A 15,562-nucleotide genomic window follows, 5' to 3' on the forward strand; every position below is an offset into this window, starting at 1 on the left:
CGCTTTGAACGCTTTTCGGACTGGAGCCGTCTGATCCGAGCTGTTGGAAAGCTGATTCATATTGCACACTCTTATAAGCAGGGTCAAAATGACACCACTCAGGCATGCAAAGGATGGCACTGTTGCAAACTTCCTCTTAGTGCTGACACAATACTTCAGAGCACAGAAGTTGTCATACGAGCAGTACAACAGGAAACCTTTGCTGACGAGTTGCAGTGCCTCAAACAGAACAAACCACTTCCCAAACCTAGCACACTCCGAAAACTAGATCCCTTCATTGATCAAAGCGGACTGTTGAGGGTCGGAGGTCGTCTGGTCAAAGCAGATCTTGGTTTTGAAGAAAAGAGACTCCTCCTCATACCTGGTAGGAACCATGTAGCATTTCTTCTAACACGACACTTTCATGAGCAAATACATCACCAGGGTCGTCACTTCACAGAGGGAGCGATAAGATCTGCCAGCTACTGGATAATAGGAGGCAAAAGACGTGTGAACGGTCTCATCCATTCCTGTGTTGTATGCAGCAGACTCAGGAGGGGCTGTGAGACTCAAAAGATGGCAGATCTGCCCGCCGACAGGCTCAGCATAGAGCCTCCCTTCACACATGTGGGACTAGATGTGTTTGGCCCCTGGTCAGTATCTGCTCGTAGGACAAGAGGTCGAGAAAGCAAAAGATGGGCGGTGCTATTCACATGTCTAAGTGTCAGAGCCATTCATATAGAAGTAATCGAGTCCCTAGATACCTCCAGTTTCATTAATGCTTTAAGGAGGTTTCTGGCAATCCGGGGTCCAGTGAAACGGATTCGCTCTGATAGAGGGACCAATTTCATTGAAGCTTGTAAAGACCTACAAATTCCTTCCAATGTTGATGAAAAGGCGGTGAAACAATTCCTGTCAGATCACGGCTGCATATGGACTTTCAACCCTCCGCATTCGTCGCACATGGGCGGTGCATGGGAAAGGATGATTGGCATTGCTCGTAGGATTTTGCACTCCATGCTTCTTCAGATGGCATCCTCTAAACTCACGCATGAGGTACTCTCCACCTTCATGGCTGAAGTTACTGCCATTATAAACAACAGACCACTGATACCGGTGTCTACTGATCCAATAGATCCTTTCATCCTAACACCTGCCACATTACTTACCCAAAAGACTGGTACTAGCTCAGTTCTACCTGGGGACTTTGGAAAGCCTGATCTGTACAAACAACAGTAGCGTACTGTGCAAAGCCTCGCAAACACTTTCTGGGACAGATGGCGTAAACAGTACCTTTCAACCCTACAGCATCGACGAAAATGGCAACACCAACAGCCAAACGTTTCCAAAGGATGCATAGTTCTGCTCAAGGACTCTCAGTCAAAACGGAACGATTGGCCCCTGGGCATCATTACGGAAACTTATCCCAGTCAAAATGGGCGAGTTCGAAAAGTACAAGTAAAAATCATTGGGAAAGATGGACCCAAACTGTTTCTGAGAACTATTAATGAGATAGTACTCCTCCTCCATGAAGAATCGGAATAGACCGTTCAAGTTTACACTTAACCCTCTGGAGTCTGAGCGTTTTTTTGGGCCCTGGGGGTGTTCTGACATGCTCTGACATTTGTGCTTTTTTCAGTTGCTTATAAACATATTAATGGCAAAGGTGTAAATTCACTCTATATAGCACAAACAGGACTACAATAATATGTGAGCCACATGTATGTACATGTTTTCATTTTTGAGAGAATAATGTTTATGCGTGGTTATCGAAAAAACTAAAAATAAAATTTTTTGAAATAAGACCACAAAACACATACTAAATATGTGGCAATAAGACTTTTGACTTATGGATGTCGTCGCCTATAGTTTTTTCTTCAAAATTATGTGAAAATAGTCTTGCTTTATCGTTCACATAAAACCATACATTGATTTAAATTGATGTAAAACAGGTTTTGCTTGGAAAGCCAATATGCGAGGGGGCGTGAACGAGGAGTGGTTTACACCTTAGAATACACCCACTCTGCATAATGATGAGCCATTCACTCAGGTGTGACACTGACTGAGCCACAATGCAAAGGACAAAAGATATATTTAGAAGAAGACTTATATTGACCATTTAAGATTTTGCTTACATCTATCTTGTAAATATGTTTTGCTATTTTATTAAAATGGTTACAATTACAACAATAATTACAATTTCAACAATATTTCAAGTGTACTCTTTCTTTGTAAAAAAAAAATGATTATAGGCCCTACATTTTATCTATGTATTCATTAGTTTGAATATAACCAACATTGGAACAGCTAACATCTTAGTTGATGACTTTATTTTTGACAAAAATAGTATTTTATATATAGAAATGGCTAAACAAAAGCTTATTTGATGTGGCAGTATATTCTACAGTAAAAACTGTACCCAAATCTGGTCAACAAAATGTTGTCTTTCATATTTCGTCTGACTGTAACGTTGTTTTCATGAAATATTAGGGCATATTGTTAATTTGCAGTTTAATACGTTGCTTATACAAATAGCCTACATTTTATTTCAACATTCAGTCGATGTTTACTTATCTCAGTATAGCAATACAGTTTGCTAAAACATCATCATTCATTCACACACGCGATTTAAATTTAAACTGTCTTTGCCAGCTGTGGTAAACAGCGCGCATTCATGCCGTTTATTCATTCATAAACAGAAACCCACGTGAAGAAATTCACGTGAGAAGGAAAAAACTTACTTGTATTCCTCAGCTCGCTCCTCGATATACCCGCACTTCTGAGGGACATTTTCCATTAGTATTATTCCTCACAGCGCTGCAAGACGGTGTAAACAAGTAATGATCTAAATAAACTTGTGTGTTTTCTCGAGCTGATGTGGGCGTTCACAGGATTGCCTCAGCCATTTGCGTTTGAATAGCGCGCGCTCTCCGTGGGCGGGGCCGATTATAACGTAATGAGATGAGATGAGCTCGACTGGAATCGCTCTCTTTTAATACAGATTTCACAAGATGAGAATAATTGTTTTTTTATATAAATGACTTCATTTAAAAGAAGAGAATTCAAGCTTCATGCCTGTCTGTCTGTATGTCTGTTTGACTGAGTATTCGCTGAGTTATTGTTAATTTTCGGACGCGTTTCAGAATGGACTTCACTGGCAGAGAGAAGGCAGAACTCGCTTCGTGTTTATTTTTCTTTATTTGGCAAAAAGCACAACACTTTGTTTTTTTTGTGAGTATACACAAAAATAATACACATTTAACAGAATCGATTGATGTATGAAACTCCTATGGAAAATCAAAGTCAACAGAGTATTTATGAGTTTCTTTTACACTAATAAAAAAAAAGCGAGCTGGTATCGCCGGCGATACCGTAGACCTCAGGGGGTTAACCCTCTGGGGTCTGAGCTGTTTTCTGGCCCTGGAGGTGTTCTGACATGCTCTGACATTTGTGCTTATTTCTGTTACTTGTGACATTGTCATGGCTAAAGTCTTATTACACTGTATTTAGCACAAACTCTGCTACAATAATATATCAGCAGCATGTATGTAAAAGTTTGTAGTTTTGAGATAATTGCATTTATGCGTGGTTTGTGAAAATACACAAAAAAATTGTCACTGAAATAAGGCCATGAAACCCATACTGATTATTTCTTCACAAGACTTTTGAAAATTGTTTCACGTAGCCTAGAATAATTGCTCCAAAACTATGTGAAAATCACCCTGACCGCTCATTCAGATAAGACAATATATTGATTTAAAATTTCTAAGACGTGTTTTGTGTGAGAAAGCTTTATGCGGGAGGTGTGATCATCTCATTAATATGTATTGGTTTTCACACCTGAGAAAGACACTCCCCTAACGGCCCTATTAGGAGCGATCAGGCCCTGTCATTCTGAGCAACCTTGCACAAAGAATGAGGAGATTTAAAAAAGAATGGCTTTTAGATTGTTTGGATTTATTTACAAGACAACATAATCCAAAGATACACAACAAATGACAAAAGAGCACATTGAAAACAATGATCCAAAGACAGAGACCTTTGTGCCATTCCTAAAAACATTGTACATACCTTTCATTTCCAAGGTGTTTGATTTTCACTTTACCATGTTCATATACAGAGACTCATGTGAATGTTGAAGTCAGCAGGACTCAGTTGCATCTGGTCCCTGAAAGAAAAGAAAAAAAGTGAACATACTGGTATCAAGAGAAACTAGTCCTGCACGATTTTGGGAATACATTTTAGATTTTTCTGGTTAAAATTGCTTTTTAAAATTCACAGAATACACACACACACACACACACACACACACACACACACACACACACACACACACACACACACACACACAAATGTTTCCCACAATATATAATATAATGAACACCAGGTTTGTTGTGCCTTGTAGGCATAGGCTATGCGCAGTACTGCATAAAATAATAATAACAATAACCTATAGCAGCCTAGAAATCTTCCAAAAGATTTCAGTAACAACTACGCTAGAGAAAAATATATTGATTATCATGTTACTTCAAATGTTTCCATTCGTTATGATGATATGAAATGAGATAATAGTAAAAACATAAAGCCTTTGGTGCGTTTTGCTTTTCAAACGCGCTCGCGCTCCAAAATATGATACATTCAAACGCGATCGCACTCCAAAATATGAAACATTATGGTTACCATATTATACCTACGTTTGAGCAGATATCCACAAACAGTATTTAACAGTAAACACGGGTCTAAATATTATAATATTCACCATATATCTAGCAACAGTTCAACTGCAATGTGAAGTTTATGCAACAATAACAAACTAATAAGTAAGAATTTCTTGTCTTCAAATCGCGTTCTTCTTCTTCTGAGGTAAATCCAATGTAAGCTCACGGCGCGTCTTTCAAACTCGACGAAAAGCAGAGACTTGTGAAGTGTTTTGGTGTTTTATTTTTGAGGTAATGAGCGCGTTCGCGTTCCATGTGGAGATTTGCATGTGAATCACTTTTGCGCGCGTGGGCGTGGTCGAATTAAAAATAATTAGCAAGCGTTTGAGATACTGGACATCCTGTTGGTTTTATACAAATTACTTAAACAGAGAATATTCGTTTTCAGTTTGAATCCGATCATTTAAAAGTACACACTTAAATGTTTATAAAGGTATATGGCTCATAAATGTGTGACAAGTATTCGCTGAGTTTTGTTTCAGTTTATAGACGTGCTCAAGAAAAAAAGTTCACCGCGACGGAGAGGCAGAAAGCACACCCTGTTTATTTTCTTTATTTTACAAAAGCACAATGTTTTGATTTGATTGTAAGTGGACATATACAAAAGTAGAAATATCACAGATTCTTTTTTTATATTTCTTTTTTCTGTATGACCATAAATGATGGAGTAATTTAAGTTTATTGTGCTACAATGTGAAGAAAATCCAGCAAAATGCGGGGGCGCGTTTGCCGGCCTCAGAGGGTTAAGTAAGAAGGTTTGGTATTTCCTGAATACCAGACGGGGAGTGTGCTGTTCTATACGAACATTCTGCATTTATTTGATATAAAAGTTGTAGTAAAGTGACCCCTTCTGTTCAAAGTTGGGTATTGCATATAATATTGTTAATGTGTCCTTATATGATGACATCACAAATGTGAGCCCAGCAGCAAAGAAGAACATGCGGTCATGGCTACTATTGCTCCTTTATTTAAGTTGTTTTGAAGGCACTTTCGGTGTGTAGACGTTGCTACATTATAATTCCTATGCATATTTAATTGTCATATCTTATATCAAAAGGCAAAAGGGCTTGGCAAAAGGGCTTTTTGCACCGCTTAGATTAGATTAGATTAGATTCAACTTTATTGTCATTACACAAGTACAGGTACAAGGCAACGAAATGCAGTTTAGGTCTAACCAGAAGTGCAATAGCAGCAAGTGCAGGATATACAGTGGTTCCATAAGTGCATAACATGGATATGTACTGAATAAATATAGAGTTGAATACTATTATAAACAAAAATTTACAGATAGATTTGTCCTATGAATATAATATACAGATAACTATTACTGTGAACAGAATTTACAGCTAGATATGTACTGAATATAATATACAGATGGCTATTACTATAAACAGAATTTTTACAGATAGATATGTACTGAATATATATACAGATGGGTGTTACTATAAACAGAATGTGAGCATAATATACAGATGGCTATTACTATAAACAGAATTTTACAGATAGATATGTACTATGAATATATATATACAGATGGGTGTTACTATAAACAGAATGTGAGCATAATATACAGATGGCTATTACTATAAACAGAATTTTACAAATAGATATATGTATAAGTTAGGCTAAAATGAGCAGTATAACAATGGATTTAAAGTAGTGCAAATAAAGTTTGGACAGAAGCTATCCGAGTGAAAGTGCAGTGGAAGTAATTGCATATTACAGTTAAAGTACGGTATTGCAAATGTATATGTAAACAGTCGGTACTGTAAATAAACAGTCGGCAGTGCAAATTGAGCATATTCCAGTCAAGGTAGTAGTGCAAGATGCATATGTAAACAGTTGTTTCTGTAATAACAGTCAGCAGTGCAAATGAACATTATAGTATTGCAAATAACAAAATGGAGGCAGGTGTGAGGAGGGAGAGGAGAGTCAATCAGTATATGAGGGGAGTGGGATCAATGAGCTGCGCCAACTCTTTGGAATTCAATTCCACAACAAATCCGCAATCTCTCATCACTACAAGATTTCAAAACCCGCATTAAAACACATCTTTTTGTCACTTGTTTCCCTGACCCCTGAATGTTCTGATTCTATGTACTATACCTCTACTATGTTATCCTTCACAGTTTATGTGTATCGTCTCTGTCATGTTTCTATGTTATGTGTATTTGTAATTATTGTAAAGCGACCTTGAGTCCTCAGAAAGGCGCTATATAAAATAAACATATTATTATTATTATTATTATCCCACATGTAAATTTAGTTTTCTTTGTTTCGTGAATGCACAATCTGTTTCTGTTATAGTTGATGCTAACTATATGCAATGTAAAAGCCTTTGTTGCGCTTATGCAAACATGTAATTGAGTAAACCTTGAAAACAATCCCTGTGTTTGTTGTCTTTGGGAGGCGTTATCTGACTGCATACTCAAGCAAGGCGTTTGAGATAAAGGGCAGAATGTCGTTATTTTTGTTTGTTTTTTGCACACAAAAAGTATTCTCATCGCTTGATAAACTTAAGATTGAGCCACTGTAGTCACTTGGACTACAGTATATTAACGATGTCTTTAATGCATTTTCTGGGCCAGCAAGTTATAATGTCTTTAGAAGCCTATGGAGGAGTGAGCCAGCTCTCAGATTTAATCAAAAATATCTTAATTTGTGTTCCGAAGATGAACGAAGGTCTTACGGGGTTGGAACAACATGAGGGTGAGTAATTACTGACAGAATTTTCACTTTTGGGTGAACTAACCCTTTAATCTGACTTCTTCCCCACGGACAATTTAAACAACTTGCAGTTGTTAAAAATAATAACTACAGTATCTCAAGGTAGTTCCCTGAATTACTAGCTAGTCATATGACTGTTAGTTCTACTGTGTTAAGCACTTTTTGGTTAAGTATATATGGCCTTTGACCTGAGCATCCTTAGTCTGCGTTTCTCTGTACATTTAATGTTAAAAATACCCATTACATAAAATATTTCTATCACAATACTCACAATAAAAACAAAGTGTTGTGCTTTTTGCCAAATAAAGAAAAATAAACATGATGCGAGTTCTGCCTTCTCTCTGTCAGTGAAGTCCATTCTGAAATGCGTCCGAAAATGAACTGTATCTCAGCGAATACTCAGTCAAACAGGCATACAGACACACAGACATGAAGCTTGAATTCTCTTCTTTTAAATGGAGTAATTTATATAAAAAAACAAATATTCTCAGTTTATGTAATCTGTATGAAAAGAGAGAGATGTCAGTCGATCTCATTTCAGCTCATTATAGCTCATTTAATCAGACTCATGTACTTTACGAGGCTGTGAGGAATAATACTATATTAATAATAATCCTGGCGAATTTACCTCAGAAGTGCCGGTTTAGTTTCACTTCGAGGAGCAACGGATCCAGCTGAGTATTGTGAATAGTAAGTTTTTTATTCTTATGTGCTTTGTTCTAATCGCAATATGCAATAGTGTCTGTAAACCGCAAAAAGACTGTTTAAATATGAATCGCATGTCTGTGTGTGAATGAATGAATGGCTTTTACCGAACTATATTGCTATACTGAGATGAGAAAAAAAAACGACTGAAATATGTTCAAATAAAATGTCTTTGTATAAGCAACGTATTAAACTGCAAATTAACATTTATATGCCCTAATATATCATAAAAACGATAGGCCTATGTTACAGACGAAATATGAAAGACAACATTTCGTTTACTAGTTTTGGATAGATTATAAAGTTTTTACTGTAAAATAGACTACTGCCACATCAAATAAGCTTTTGTTCGCCAATTTCTGCTCATATGTTACATATTTATATTATGTTTTGTCAAAAATAATCAACTAAGATGTTATTATAGTGTTTGTTCCAATGTAGGCTATATTCAAACTAATTTGAAATACGTATGATAAAATGTGTACTTTAGTTTTTACAAAGAAAGATTACACTTGAAATATTGTTAATATTTTAATTGTTGTTGTAATTGTAAAAAATTTAATAAAATAGCAAAGAATATATTTACAAGGTAGATGTAAACAAAATCTTAAAAGGTCAATATAAGCCTTCTCTTTAAATAATTTTTATTGTGTTTTATTAGTGACAAATTTGGGGAGAGGATACATATACAAAACTTTCTGAAAATACAGTATGAGAATTAACTGCACAATTACTAGAAATTTTCACCTTGGATATTATACAATTTGCAAGCAAAAATACAAGTGGAAAAATACAAAAAATGTTCAAGATGTTTCTAACTGTTAACCAGTTTTGTAGTATATATATAAGGCTCATTATGCAGCTCATTATGCAGCTCATTGTCTTCTCAGGTGTGAATCACGGCATTATTCATGATAATTCACGCCCCCACACATATTGCCTTTCCAAACAAAAAGTGTCTTACAAAATTTAAATCAATGTATTGTTAATGTGAATGATTAGGTTACATCACTGATGATGTGTTCAGGTTCATCTGAAGATGTGTTTTAAGAACTACTTGTTCTGGCAAGGCCAGTGACTCCCAGGAATAGACTGGTTGACAACCAGGAAGAGGCTGGTGACTACTGGAGAGACAGTTGGCAGCTTGGGAAGACAGCACTCGGGGTGGGAAGGGTTGGCAGCCCAAACCACATTCTCCGAGAGGAGGAACCCTTTTTGAAGCTACAGATCGACTCATGGAAGTATACCCCCAGGGGAGCCCGAGAGGGGGGGAGAATGAGAACCCCAATCTGACAGACCCAAGGTTACCGACTAATGGCAATGGAGAAACGACAACGACCGCAGTATGCAGGTGCGGAAAAATCTGCAAAAACAGCCGTGGCCTAAAGATCCACCAAGCCAGGATGAAGTGTTTGGAGAACAAACATGTGTCACAGCGCACAGATGCTACATCTGATGAGACGCAGGAGGAGCTGAGCCAGGAAGCACCCCATAGTGCTCAGAGCCTCCGTGTGCCACTAACCGTTCTCCCAGGTCTTCTGCCCCAGGCAAAGGCGCGACTCAAGTGGCCGCAGGCCTGTAAGACAGCAGTCTGGAGACAGTTCAACGAGGACGTCGACAAGGTGCTTGAAGCAACAGAGAAAGGAGATGTGGATCGAAGGCTGCAGGCAATGACGACCATCATCTCCAGCCTAACTCAGGAAAGGTTCGGTGCTGAGGAGAAGCGATCAACTCCAACCACCTACTCCATGAACCACAGAGCAGCGAAAATCCGGCAGGAGTTGAAGTCCCTCAAGAAGCAGCACAAGGAAGCCAGTGAGGAGCAACGCCCCCCCTTGGAGGAGTTGAGAGCTGTCTTGAGGAAAAGGCTGATGACCTTGCACAGAGCAGAATGGCACTGAAGGCGTCGAAAGGAGAGATCCAGAAAGAGAGCTTCGTTCATTGCCAACCCCTTTGGCTTCACTAAACAGCTCCTGGGACAGAAGCGTGATGGAAAGTTGCTCTGTTCAAAAGAGGAAATTGACCAGCATCTGCATAGCACTTACAGTGACCCTCTCCGGGAGGAAGAGTTGGGCCAGTGCAACATCCTTGTAGATCCACCTCCCCCACCAAGGAGTTTGACAGCAGGGAGCCACTGTTGAAAGAAGTCCAGGAGGTTGTGCGTAAGGCACGATCTAGCTCTGCCCCTGGACCAAGTGGAATCCCATACAAGGTCTACAAGAACTGCCCCTTGCTACTCAGGCGACTCTGGAAGATCATTCGAGTCATTTGGAGAAGAGGAAAGGTGGCAAAGCAGTGGAGATTTGCTGAGGGAGTCTGGATCCCCAAGGAGAAAGATTCCAAGAAGATTAATCAGTTCAGAATAATCTCATTGCTGAGCGTGGAAGGCAAGATCTTCTTCAGTATAGTAGCAAGGCGTCTGACCAACTTCCTCTTAACTAACAACTACATAGACACATCAGTGCAAAAGGGAGGAATTGCTGGAGTTCCAGGATGCTTAGAACACACGGGAGTGGTGACTCAGCTCATCCGGGAAGCTCGTGAACACAAGGGAGACCTCACGGTACTGTGGTTAGACCTAGCCAATGCATATGGCTCTATCCCCCACAAGCAGGTCCAGACCACCATGACCAAGCACCATGTTCCACATCACATTGCAGATCTGATCTTGGATTATTACAACCATTTAAGGATGCGAGTCTCTGCAGGAGGTGTGACATCAGATTGGCACAAACTGGAGGTGGGAATAATCACAGGCTGCACCATCTCTGTGATCCTATTTGCGGTGGCCATGAATATGATTGTCAAATCGGCAGAGCCTGAGTGTCGGGGGCCCCAAAGCAGAGGAGGGGTCCGCCAACCGCCAATCAGAGCATTTATGGATGACCTGACAGTCACCACAGAGTCAGTGCCAGGAGGCAGGTGGATACTCCAAGGGCTGGAAAAGCTCATCCGGTGGGCTAGGATGGAGTTCAAACCAGCCAAGTCCCATTCGCTAGTGCTGAAGAAGGGCAAGGTCACGGACAGGTTCCATTTTAGCATCAAAGGAGCAAAGATACCATCACTGTCAGAACAGCCGGTGAAAAGCTTAGGCAAGGTTTTTGACAGCAGCCTCAGAGACTTCGCATCAGTACAGTCAACCTGCCAGGAGCTGGACAGCTGGTTAAGAGCAACAGGTCTGGCCTCCCCGGCAAGTTTAAAGCGTGGATTTACCAACATGGTATACTGCCAAGAAAGGTCAGCAGCTGTCTCAGGAGATGGTTAGGGTTGCCCAGGAGTCTCAGCAACATCGCCCTCTATGGAAACACCACAATGCTCCGGTTGCCTCTGAAATCCCTGGAAGAGGAGTTTAAAGTGACTCGGGCACATGAGGTCAATGTCAATGTCAATGTCACATTTATTTATATAGCACATTTCCAAGGCCAGGGCCTACCAAAGTACTTCACAGTAAAATACACAAAAATATTAGTCACACACTGATACAATAAAAACAATGAAATAACAAAATACTAAGAATAAAGGTACACATAGAATACAACATTCATCAAGGCGGCTCCCCTGTGCCAGAAGCTACTTCAAACAAATGAGTCTTCAGCAATGATTTAAAAGTGGACAGGCTACTAGCAGTCCGCACAGCTACAGGCAGTGAGTTCCAGAGAGTGGGAGCTGCCACTGAGAAGGCTCGATCACCACTGGATCTCAGTTTCAATCTAGGAACCTCCAGGACCATCAGACTGGCTGAACGGAGGTCTCTGGAGGGCCTATGCAACCTGACAAGGTCTGTAAGGTACTCTGGGGCTAGCCCATTGATACATTTAAAAACAAATAAAATAACCTTAAAATCAATCTGATACTTTACTGGAAGCCAGTGAAGCAATGAGAGCACTGGAGTAATATGCTCCCGCTTCTTCCTGCCGCTTAAAAGACGAGCTGCTGCATTCTGTACAAGCTGCAGACGATAGAGCTCAGACTTCCCAATGCCTGTATACAAGGAGTTACAGTAATCCAGGCGAGAGGTAATAAAAACATGAATAACTTTTTCTAGGTCAGCCTGTCTCAGATACGGTTTGACTTTAGCTATCAGTCTAAGCTGAAAAAAGCTAGCCTTAACCACAGCACTGACCTGCTTATCCAGTTTAAAAGCACTGTTAACAATCACTCCAAGATTCCTGGCATGGGATCTTAAGTGAGGTGCTAGTTGGCCAAGGGAGCTGGTAAGAACCTGAACCAACTCTGGACGACCAAACAAGACAACCTCCGTTTTATTCTCATTAAGTTTTAAAAAGTTTAGGTCCATCCATGTCTTAATATCGCTCATGCAGTTTATCACGGCCTGCAAAGATTCTTTACCTGGAACCTTTAGCGGTAGATACACCTGCACATCATCAGCGAAGCAGTGGAAGGAAATGCCATGCTTCCTGAAAATGAATCCCAATGGTAGCATATACAGGGTGAATAGGAGTGGACCCAGATCTGACCCCTGTGGTACCCCACAGGTCAGAGGGGCCACTGAGGAGGAAAACTGTCCCATTTGTACAGAAATTGATCTGTCTGTTAAATACGACTCAAACCACTTTAGGACAGTGCCTTTTAAGCCAACACAGTGCTCTAAGCACCACAGAAGAATTTTATGATCAACTGTGTCGAAGGCTGCAGTCAAATCAAGCAGAATTAGAATGGCACAGTTGCCAGTATCAAGGTGTAAGAACAGATCATTAAAAACTTTTAAAAGAGCAGTCTCCGTGCTGTGACGAGACCTAAAACCAGACTGAAACTGTTCACAAACATCAGCTGTTTTTAAAAATTCTTGGACCTGAATTAACACAGCTCTTTCTAAAACCTTTGAAATAAAAGGGAGCTTAGAAATGGGTCTAAAATTAGACAAAACCAGAGGGTCTAAGTTCTTCTTCAGAAGAGGCTGAACTATGGCATGTTTAAAGGAGGATGGAACGCAGCCAGAACTAAGACACAAATTAATACATTTCAAAATAAAAGACTCCACCGAACAGAAGACCTCCTTAAACAGACATGATGGAATGCTATCTGTTTGACAGTTAGCAGGGCTTAAATGTGCAACTATCTCATTCAGTTCAGAGAGAGAGACCGGTTCAAAGCTGTCAAAGACAGCTGTGCTTGCTAGAGGAGCTGAGGGGACCTGAGCAGACCGAGAGAGTGGGATTCTAATAGCAGAAATCTTGTCTGTAAAAAACTGCAGAAAAGGCTCCATACAGACAGCATCACCAGAGTTCACCAGTGAATCAAATACATTAAAAAGAACCTGAGGCTTATGAGCATTTTTTGACACAAGTGAGGAGAAATATTCAGTTTTTGCAGTTTTTACAGCCTGCTGATAATTAATAAGACTGTCCTGAAGGAGTTCCCTAGAAATTTGAATATTGTCCTTTTTCCATTTTCTCTCCGAGTGGACTCATTGAGCCAGGGCTCCTTCTGTGGCTTTATGCGCTTTAAAGTCATGGGTGCAAAAAATCTTAGTACAGAGAGAATCAAGCATTGCTATACATTCATCCACACTGCGGTCATTAAGATCATCCAGAGAGTATAAAAAAGAATCTTTAAAAATAGCACTAAACAACTGTGGAGTTCCAGAATTAAAAACACGAAGACGGCGCAGAGGAGCTGCGCTTAGAGAGGGAGCAGGCACAGAGATGGAGAATAGAACAGGTAAATGGTCAGATAAAAGTGTGTGGCCGATCTCAGTTATCTGTATGTCCAGCCTATATGACAGCACAAGATCCAAAATATGACCCTTTTCATGCGTGGGCTCCCGAACAGACTGCATAAGGTTAAAAGAGTCAATTACATTCATAAAATCTTTGACCAGAGGTCTGTTCACATGTATATTAAAATCGCCAACAATCAAAAAGTGGTCATATTTAAGAGTGACACCCGATACAAAGTCTGCAAAGTCCCGAACAAAGTCTTTGTTGAATTTTGGTGGCCGATAGACCACCGCACAGAGAAAAGTTTCCGAAAGCTTTACCTCAAAGAGTTGCAGCTCAAAGCTGGAGTAGCCTGCAGTTGAAGATTGTTGACAGCAAAAAGTAGATTTAAAAATGGATGTCAGTCCTCCACCTTTACCGGTAATACGAGGGGAGTTGAAGTAGTTGCATCCAGGGGGAAGAAGCTCCGATAAAGGAGCAAGATCACCTTCACGGAGCCAGGTTTCCGTCAGGAACATAAAATCCAAATTACGTGCGATAAAGAGATCATTCAGTAAAAACGTTTTGTTTGTGACAGATCTCACATTCAGCAGAGCCAGATTTAAAGTAAGAGTGTCAGATGCGGACAGGACATGCTTCAGGGAGCGAAGGTTCCGACGATCCACACCTCTTCTCCTAGTCGGTACACGCCAGCTGGCAGGGGGGAGCACCAGCCGATCGGGGTCCACCGAGCGGCCGACACCGCCTAAGCCACCAGCGTTAGGGAACACCGGCCGGATCCATCGGTCCCTGAACACCCCCGAGTGCAGAACAGCGTTGTCCAACAGATACAGCTCGGTCCAATGACCAAGCACACGAATAGTCCTCAGAATAGCCTCGAACCTTACCCGGACACCTCCGCGTTTACCACGTCTTCTGCGCCGTCTCTTGGAAGCATGATAGAGAGGAGGGTGCCTCAGGAAGGCCGGAATTTCCTCGAGGCATGGAGGTGGAGGTGAGCTTTTCAGCAGGTCAGGTTTAATCTGATTGCAGAAGACTCCAATCTCAAGCAGAGTTTGGCGATCATAGGTGAGAAACGATAGTACGCCTTGGCAACATAGGTAAAATAATAATAAATATAAAACAAAGACAGAGTGGAGTGACAGACGGCCAGCCAAACATCTCAGCGCCATCTTGCCAACACCTGGTGTCAATCAGCTGTCAATCGCGTGTCAAGTGTGAAGACCTTCGACTCTACCTGTGCTGATGTATAGAGACTCCAACGACCCAAAGGTGGCCCAGGCAGGAGTGCTGGTGAAGACAGGGAGGAAGTGGAGCGCCCAAGCCGCTGTGCTGGATGCACAGGCTCGACTGCGGCACAACGAACTTGTGGGAGTGGTGGCCCAAGGCAGAGCAGGCTTGGGGATGTTCCCAACACCTCCTCGACATAAAGAGTGGAAGGGGAAGGAGAAACGCAGTCGAATACAAGAAGAGGTTAGAGCTGCTGTGGAGGAAGGAAGGACGAGCAGAGCAGCCGGAATGGGGCAACAGGGGGCCTGGACCAGGTGGGAGCAGGCCATGGACCGCAAGGTCACCTGGACGAAGCTCTGGCAAAGCGAGCCGCACTGCATAACCTTCCTGATTCGGGCAGTGTACGACGTCCTGCCTAGCCCAGCAAACCTCTGTACGTGGGGAAAAGCAGACACACCAACTTGCCTATTGTGCCCAGCTCGTGGAACGCTGGAGCACATTCTGAGCTCCTGCCCAACAGCG

At 41.2% G+C, this 15,562-nt stretch overlaps 1 protein-coding gene across 1 annotated transcript in view; it reads right to left on the minus strand.

Annotated features, from left to right (window-relative positions):
- LOC309496975 (protein NLRC3-like) overlaps positions 1 to 15,562 on the minus strand; it is a 170,318-nt gene that overhangs the window by 135,876 nt on the left and 18,880 nt on the right. The window contains exon 2 of the mRNA XM_082167179.1: positions 4,051 to 4,147. The gene's annotated coding sequence lies outside the window, so the exon portion shown is untranslated. The remainder of the gene's footprint in view (positions 1 to 4,050; positions 4,148 to 15,562) is intronic.

This window comes from Leuciscus leuciscus (genome assembly GCF_965113295.1).
Source record: "Leuciscus leuciscus genome assembly, chromosome: 4".
Lineage (NCBI taxonomy): Eukaryota > Metazoa > Chordata > Actinopteri > Cypriniformes > Leuciscidae > Leuciscus > Leuciscus leuciscus.